This window comes from Pelodiscus sinensis, chromosome 3 (genome assembly GCF_052426305.1).
Source record: "Pelodiscus sinensis isolate ZL-2025 chromosome 3, ASM5242630v1, whole genome shotgun sequence".
Lineage (NCBI taxonomy): Eukaryota > Metazoa > Chordata > Testudines > Trionychidae > Pelodiscus > Pelodiscus sinensis.
This window is the reverse complement of record NC_143054.1, coordinates 9,566,334-9,573,862: the sequence shown is the minus strand read 5'-3', so window position 1 is coordinate 9,573,862 and position 7,529 is coordinate 9,566,334. Positions and strand designations below refer to the sequence as shown.

The following is a 7,529-nucleotide window of genomic DNA, read 5'->3' as shown; positions in this document are numbered from 1 at the left end:
ATTTGCAATTTTGTTTGTCTGCATTTGCATTCCTCTCTCAAAGGAAGAATGCAATGTAGACATACCCTGAGTGACCAGCAGGAGGCTCCTGTGCCAATGAATCCCACCGTTTTACTGTGTGTCATTGTGGAGGTGGGATAGGTAGGATTGGGGGCAGTTCCTGCTATTCCTCTCCTTAGTAATTCATTTCCTTTACTCTTATAAAATTAAAATAAAATACCCTAAAAAGCACCTGTCATATATTCAGACCACATAGTGAGGTGTATAGACAACAGCCTAAACAACACTGTCTGTTTCCGTGAGTTCATGTGTGTGCAGATCTGTATTTACTCCTCACTCCTGAGTAATATAAGGGTCCTACCATCAATCAAACTTTAGCCCCGCCCCCTGACCCCGGAAGTCCCGCCCCTGTCCCCAGAAGTCTCCTCCTCCTCCTTCCCCTCCCCCCCTCACCAGAAGTCCCACCTTTGGAGGATAGTACATCCGGGGTCAAGTGGGACAGGTGACCAGAAGTAAAGGGTGTCATGTGACCCTGTTAGGCTCGTCACCTGTCACTGGAAGTCCCGCCCTTGGGGGTAATACATCCGGGGTCAAGAGGGACAGGTGACCGGAAGTAAGGGGTGTCATGTGTGAGTCTAAGGACTCTCCCTGCCTCCCTCTACCAATCAGGAAGGGTTTTTCCCCTGTAGGACCGCCCCGCTAACCACTTTGACCAATCGGGGGGCAGTTCCGGGACTGGTTGACCAGACCGGAAGCACGTTGTGTGACCCCTCCAAGAGCTTCCCAGGACACCCTCCCCCAATCAGAGCATAGCACTTTCCCATAAGTTCTAGCACCACACAAAAGAGGCCATCTTGTTCCAAGAGGGCGTGTTTCAGAGATTGTGAAAATGCTGAGCGGAAACATGGCTTTTTCACCAACTTTGTTTTGGTGCCGAGAAGAAAGCGTTACATCAGTGACACTTCCGAGGAGGAAGGAAAAGTTGAAGGGAGCCCTTTGGCCCAGCCACTGATGGATACACCAGAATCTGATGCCGAAACCCAACCGCTCACGAGGCAGCCTGAAAAGCTAGACGACCTAGAGGAGGAAGGTGCCTATGGCTCCCAGGAGTTGGACAAGGTGAATGGAAAAGAAGTCAAACAGGTAAATGAAAGATCAAAGTTGGGGCATCGTGGGGTTAGGAAACCGGGATTTTGTAAAGCTAAAAATATAAAAATGACCAGAGGGTCTTACATTATTTCTTTCTGGCAATCTCTCGACAGCTCGACGATGCCTTTCTAGCTGACTCTCAGACCCAGGACAGCATTGCATCGGACAAGGAAGATGAACCGGGCCCACCTTGGTTTTGCTCAACACTGATACAAAGCATTGAAGAGAACGCCAAGAATGATGGCCATGAAGAATTCAGGAGGTGTCTCGGCATTGGCCTAGTTGAGCCAGTGCCACATCATAAGCATAAAAAAGTTATGCGCTTTATTGTATGCCTTGGTGTTTATACCGTCCTTAGTCACTGTCTTAGGGAAAAGCTTTTTGAGGATTGTGAAGGTTGTGTCATAGATGTGCCAGCCCAGCGGCACCATGACTGTTTGACTTGGACTTCAGAGGATATGCTCTCTTAGTAAAATAATGGTGGCTATCTTTATTGCAGTGTGATCTGTTTAACATGGAACCAGTAACTTTAAGCTTCAATTCACCACCAGGCCAAGGGAAAAAACACTTTTAACTGTAGTTGTGCTTAATACTGTTTTAAAAAAAACCCTGGGTAATACTAACTAACATTTGTGCTTATTCTTTAACTTGAAGGCCCAAACACACATGGGGGGGATACAGAACAAGCATGTGCCTGCTTTCCCATAGTGAAAGGTAACTTTTTTGCAATTGGCTTTTAAATGTATGTGGGGTTTGTGTGTGTGTGAGAGAGAGATAAGGTCTGTGAAAGATATAGGTGTGTTTTTTTAAAAGTATTTGGTTGCAAACTGTTGGCTTGTTTCAAACTAACAGGTTTTTTACTGTGCAAAATGTGATGTGTTTTTAAAATGGGGTTTGAAGCATTTGGGGGTAATCCTAACTCACATTTTTTGCTTGTTCTTTATTCCATAGTCCCAAATATACATAGGGGAAAACAGAATAGCCCTGTGCCAGCATGCCTTTACCCTGTGGTATAAGGTAACTATCCATAATTATTTTTTAAAGCATGTGGGTTATTTTTTTCTTTTAACTAATTGTAATGTTTAAATTGTGAGGTTTTTTTTTTCCAACACTTAATTGTGGGGGAGCTTATTGGTGTTTTTAAAGTATATATTGGCAAACTGCTGGTATAGAGTGTTTGGTGAGTTGCTTTTTCTGTGCAAAATGTGTTTTCAAAATAAATGGTCAGTTCTGAGTTGGGGGAGGAGGTGGTGGGGTTAGGCTAAAAGTATCTGGGTTGGTTACAAAAATGTGGTGTGTTTTTACTTTAAACAAGCTGGCTGTAGGGATTAAGTTGTGGGTGATTCAGCGGCTTATGCTAGAGATAAGTGGTTTAAAAACAAACAAACAACATTTTGTTGCATACCGCTGCTTTTAAAAGATATTGTTGCAAATGGTTTTAAAACTATTGTGGAGAGTTTTTGAAGGTGTATGTGATGGAGTTTGTGACAGACACAGGTGTGTTTTAAAATATATGTTGGCAATCTGCTGGTATAGAGTGTTTGGTGGGTTGCTTTTTCTGTGCAAAATGTGATGTGTTAAATGCATGCAGGTTTTGAAAAGTATATGGCTGCAAACTTGGTTTGGTGTGTTTTATAAAGCTGCTGTTTAGTGTGTGTGTGTGTGTGTGTGTGTGTGGAGGGGGGATGGGCCTGTACATGGCATAGGTGTAGGGTTTTCTTTTAAAGTACTTGGTTTGTTTAAACTAACAAGGGTTTTTGTGCAAAATGGATTTTAAAAGCAATTTTGGTTTTTATTCTGCAAAATGAGATGTATTTAAAAAATGTTTGTGGGTTTTTTGTTTTTTGTGTGTTTGTTTTTTTAAGTGGTAGAAATAAACTCAAAACTGGTGTTTGTTGTACAGCCTGAAATGGATTATTTTGTTTTAAAGCTATAACCTTTAAATAGAAAAGCACCCTAATGATTTTTAAAGTTTACAAGAGGGTTTCATGTATTTTATAATAATGTTGTTTGCGCCACAGTACAGTCAAAACATGAGGGATCCTTAGACCAGAGGGAAAACAAGCTCAAAAGAAAAAGGAAAGAGACAGCTGAAAAGGAAAATTCACCAGCATCAGTGACTGGTGGATGGATGAAGCCCAGTAAATATATTTTGCTTACTGGTTTGCTTGTCCTATGAGGTTTTAAGTAAATACATAGGTGTGGGTGAGAGAGATGGTAAAGTTCAAGGTTTTTTTAAATGTTTTTCCCCCACCTCATAGGCATGGGCAACTTTTCTGACAATGCTGTAATCAGAGCTACAAGGATACATCCTCCAGAACCGCCAAAGAACCAGGAATCTGCTTTGAGACCTTTAACAACGCAAAACAGCACAAGAATTCAGATGAAGCATCCGGGCGGTCCAAACCTCACATACGTGAAACCCAAGGACAAAACAAAAGACTCTGGTAAAAACCAACCATGCAACCACAACTCCAGTTCCTCAGCGGCCACCACCACACCATGCCCTGAGGAAACTGTGAGAAAAAACACGTACATTCACAAACCCAGAGCACGCACTCTAGGGGTTCTGAATGTGCGCATACCTGGAGCACAGGCTCTAGGGGCTGCATATAAAAAAAACAAGGGCTGAAAACTCCTGTGATGCCGAGGTATTGCAGCCACGCAAACACAACTCCAGTTCCTCAGCGGCCACTGCCACACCAAGCCCTGAGAAAACTGTGAGCGAAAACACCCACATTCACAAACCTAGAGCATGCACTCTAGGGGTTCTGAACATGCACAAAACCACCCACATTCACAAACCCGGAGCATGCGCTCTACGGGTTCTGAACATGCGCAAAACCACACACATTCACAAACCCGGAGCATGCGCTCTAGGGGTTGTGAATAAAAAAACAAGGACTGACAAATCATTCTCCCAAAACCATAAGCTCATCATAGCTCCCCCATATTCTAGTATTGGGGAAGAGTTTGATGCTTCATTCAGAAAACTGGTGAACTCTATATCCTCAGGGGGCCTAAAAGAAAGGGGCCTGGGTAAAAGGCATCTTCAGGGGTTCCCATGAGTTTAGGTGTAAACAAAAGGGGGGACAGCATTTGGCAGATAAACAGGTGGCTGCCAAAAAGTTCTAGGCCAAGATCACTGCAATTTTTTTTTAAAAGGCTAAAGAGGTAATGAGGAAAAAAAGAGATGCCCCCTACTGGAGGCTCACAAAATGGCTTATCTGACCTGCAGGGTGGTAATGAGTCTGTAGACGGGTCCCTGGCTAGTCCTGATGACTCTCACAGAGACCGCTCTGACTCTGAAATAGCATCTGAGGTAGAAGATGCCCCTGATGGTCCCGTAGAGGAACCCACAAGTACCCCTGAAAATCCAGAATTGTATATGGAGATAGTGAGAAGTTGGCAACGTGAACTACCTAGATTTGGGGGCTCAGTGTATTGTGAGGAATTTCATTTTGTCAATCATGAGCAAATAAATTCAACTGAACAGGTTGTTAAAGCCATAGATAGGGAGATACAGTTAGTTCTAGATGACATTAATGGTAGGGTAGGCCCTGATGATTATGTTCAGTTATGTTTAGAGAGCCGTAATTTAACTAACCCTTTGTTTTCGGTCAGAAGAACTAGGGATGAGCTGTCTGCTGAGGATTTTTTTAAACCAGACCTCAAAGGTGTTACAGAGTAACAGAGAGTTGCACCTCGATGGAACATTGCTCCTCATTGTGACAGTTGTAAAAAACAGGGGTGGGGGCACTCGTAGAGTTTTAAATTCTATCCTTAGTAGTCAAATTATTCATAAAAAGAGACCATGTTTAGTAGATGTGGCTTACACCGGTACCAATCTCTGTTTTGCAGGTGGGCTCTTGGCCGTCATGTCCGATCGTAAATCTACGGACGCTGAATTGTTAAAGGGGCGCGAGAAACTGGGGTGGTCAGATCAAAAAAAGGTTATGCTCAGCAACGTAGCAAAGTTTGAACAGCATTTAGGAGTTAACATACAGGTGGTGCTGTATACGGCGAAAAGCAGCTGAGGCTTTTTTAAAATGGGGGGCCCAGTGTACCCCAAGACTTACTTTATCCTGTTGCACGATGAGCATTACTATGCGGTTCTGGATCTTTGAAGTAGGAATAAGAGATCCTCCAGAAAAGGGCTTTATTCCGGAGGATCGGGCCAGTCTAGACGCTTTTTTCCGGCTTTTCTACAAGCCGGAAAAAAGCGGCGGACATCTTTATTTAAATCCCGCGGGGGATATTTAAATCCCCCGCGGATTTCCCTATTACGAAGTTGAAAATTAGCATGCCCCTTTCGGAAAAGGGGCCAGTGTAGATGTAGCCATTCTGTCCCTAGCAGACATGTACCTAAAGGGTTGGATGTGTTTATAAATGCCATGGCAGAAATAAACGTCCCATCTTCCATCATGGGATATGCAGACAACAGAGTTCTTTTGGAACACCTGAAGGCCCCAGCCACTGATGCTGGGATGGATCGAAAAACACCGACTCCCTTTTTGTGTTCTAAAAAACGAAAATTGGCTAAACTATCTGAATGGCTCAGTGTGTGAAGTCTGTCATGTTCTAAAAATAATTTTTGAACTTGATCACATTTTGCTTTAAATAAAACACTTCTATATATATAGAATATATATTTAATATATATATTATGTCTTGGTATTTTTTCTGAATTGTTCATTGTTTTTAAGAAAAAAAATTAAGAAAAACAAACATCAGTTGCCTTTAAACCCCTCACCTGGGGTGCTTTATTGAGCAGCATGGCTATGAAAGTCATTGCAGGATACGCATGTCTGAGTTTGCTGAAACATGTTTTGAGCAAGACTAGTCATGCCCAAGTATTTAAATTTATTTTTTACAAAGTTCATCGCCATCTGGTCATTTTACATTAAGTCATTAGAATACATTTTTAAAATCTGGTCAGAAGATAAACCCTTGCTACCGTAATGTAAGAAAAACACACAGTGATAGCCGCAGGCAACAGAGAGGGGGTGTTGTAATTGTCTAGTGTGAAACACAATGTCGGTGGCATTTTTGTTTAAAAATTTCATAATGCTTCTAGGAAACAATGCGCTGTTCGGGGGATGCCCATATGAATCAAAAAACTCTCCGCGGTTACGCTCCGCCAGATACAAGGCAAGCCAGTGTTCACCTGGTTGGTTGTGAGGGTGAGTGTTGACCACCAAACCTAGCGGTCTCTGAGAGAACCTGCCACCAGGGAGCCAATCGCAAGGGAACACATCCAAGAAATTCTCTTTTGTATAAGGGTCTGTTGATAAGACACGCGAGAGCTGCACGGTGTCCATCTTCACATGGAATCAAACAGAACGTTTCTCCTCTGATGTATCTCTATGACGTTGTCAAAAACCCCATACACGATCATATTGACGGTGACCGTCAAAGCCTTCCTAAAGTGTATTTTTGCTCTGAGGTTCCCTGTTTTAATCAGCGAATAGTGGTCGGTATATTCCTGGTCAGGAGAGAGATCGAAGACAAACAAGGTGTAACCCCGTGCAAACTCCTCACGGTCAATTAACAGAGAACGATCTTTCATGTGTTTGCCTGCTGTCTGTACCAGATTCATGTATTCTCTCACACAGTGGCCGGCCTCAAAGTCTGGTTGCAGAGGTTTGGTTGGTATCTGTTCACCATCCACATACAGGGCCACAAAATTAATATAATAATGTTTAAAATGAAAGGGGTTCGAATTAGAGGTCCTAATTCGAAATACCGTTACTCCTCGTGGAATGAGGAGCAACGGTAGCTCGAATTAGGATCTCTAATTCGAACTTCCTACTCCGTGCCACATGTAGCTGCGGGCACGGAGTTTGGACTAAGGGGGATTTAAAAATGGCGGCGCCTGGGAACATGCCAATAAAGCCTGGGATATTTGGCATTTGTAACTCTGGTTGCCTTCATTTGCCTACCTAGCTAGAACTAACAAGCTAGTGTAGACATACCCTAGAAGGGGATAACCCCACCTGTGGAAAACAACTTGCAAGATATCTGTCCAGATAGACCATTTGTGGGTTTTGAATGATCTGCTAGCACATTCTGGTTCCCCGAGAGGTAAGATGCCTCCAGATGAATCTGGTGTGTGATGCACAAATTCCATCACCAGTCGCGCTGATGGGGTTTGTCTGGTGAACAGGACTCCATTACACACCACCTATTCCTGGAGCCACCAAACCAGAGACTGGAGGACATCCTCCGGAATTGTGAGGAGCTCATCCAGTGGTGTGTGCGCTGGATTGTGGACCGAGGCCAGCCATGCTTGAAGATGTTGTAAGTGTGGTCTGACATGTTGTATTACAAAGGTACATGCCGCCATGTGACCTAGTAGTCTCATACAAGTGCAAGTTGTT

General features: G+C 43.3%; 1 pseudogene across 1 annotated transcript; it reads left to right on the top strand.

Annotated features, from left to right (window-relative positions):
* Window positions 1-469: 469 nt before the first annotated feature.
* LOC142827550 (uncharacterized) lies at window positions 470-5,714 on the top strand (annotated as a pseudogene). The gene is made up of 3 exons (XR_016349036.1): window positions 470-1,863; window positions 2,101-2,166; window positions 3,411-5,714. The product of XR_016349036.1 is annotated as an uncharacterized LOC142827550 (transcript).
* Window positions 5,715-7,529: the final 1,815 nt, after the last annotated feature.